This window comes from Penaeus monodon, chromosome 21 (assembly GCF_015228065.2).
Source record: "Penaeus monodon isolate SGIC_2016 chromosome 21, NSTDA_Pmon_1, whole genome shotgun sequence".
Lineage (NCBI taxonomy): Eukaryota > Metazoa > Arthropoda > Malacostraca > Decapoda > Penaeidae > Penaeus > Penaeus monodon.
The window spans coordinates 15,629,637-15,630,757 of record NC_051406.1 but is presented as its reverse complement, the minus strand read 5'-3'; the positions used below and the strand labels follow the sequence as shown (position 1 = coordinate 15,630,757).

At 34.7% G+C, this 1,121-nt stretch overlaps 1 protein-coding gene across 1 annotated transcript in view; it reads right to left on the bottom strand.

Annotated features, from left to right (window-relative positions):
* LOC119586273 (mitochondrial import inner membrane translocase subunit Tim8-like) overlaps nucleotides 1-1,121 on the bottom strand; it is a 6,196-nt gene that overhangs the window by 1,421 nt on the left and 3,654 nt on the right. The gene's annotated exons all lie outside the window — the stretch shown is intronic.

The following is a 1,121-nucleotide window of genomic DNA, read 5'->3' as shown; positions in this document are numbered from 1 at the left end:
GGCTGAACAGTCATATTCACATGATGTTAAAGGCAAATTTTAGAAGCTTGGATATGAGGAATTCCAAAACATAACATTCCTTGATTGCCTGTGCACATGAAGTGGATGTATTTAGTGGCTCCCAAACTGGATGCTGCAGAGCACTTACAGTACCCTATGGTACCACTGGCAGTACCTAGGGGTAACACAAGTTTTAAAAGTGAAGCAAAATCTATAGGTGCAATGCTCCAATATATAATAGACATAAAGTTGAACAGTAATCACACTGGTAGTTAAAAAAAAATTGTTTCATTTCATATCACATGAACTCCATACACATAAAGTTACATAAATTAGGTTTATTTTCTGTTTGCTTTGTTTATTTTATTTAGTTATCATTGTTCATCATGCTACTTTTTATGTTGGCATGTATTTGAATTTTAACTAGTAACTCCAGTGCCAAGACATACATAACACTTTATTAGTGGTCATGGCTCTGGGTGGCAAGGATGTCATGCCATGATTTAAATGGCCTTGTTTGCAGGTGACAAGACATCCATGCCATGCAAAGAGATGCAAAGACTGTATTTCCTTTGTTCAAATTGTATTTATAGCATTAGCAGATATTGATCATGACTATAGAAAAGAACACCTTCCAGGGCAGCTCAATACACCAGCAGAAGAGAACAGACAGAGACAGAAGCACAAGATTTTCCAGAGCCATGTGGGAGGAAAATGACATTTACTATTTGTTCAAAGTGTGAAGTACCTTTTTGTCTATATATTTATTTTGAGCACTACCAAACTTTGAACCAATACCAGTCTCAGTCATTGTCCTCTTGTGTAGGTTTAGTAAATATGAAAACAAAAAAATCAAAAATAGAAAAATTACAGAGCTTCAACAAAATCTTTTTGTTCTCCAATGAAATAACTTGCTTTACAAAGAATGCAAACTCCATAAAGAGAGTCCATAACAAATATCATTCTATTATGACCTTTACAATCCTTTACACTGGGTGTGTTACACCCATTGTAAAGGATTGATTGTGGTTCTCCTGAGGAATAAAATTAGGATTTTCCTTCATTTTCACAAATTTTACTCTTACAAAAAAAGAGATTGTATGCAGCTACAAACAAGGGTG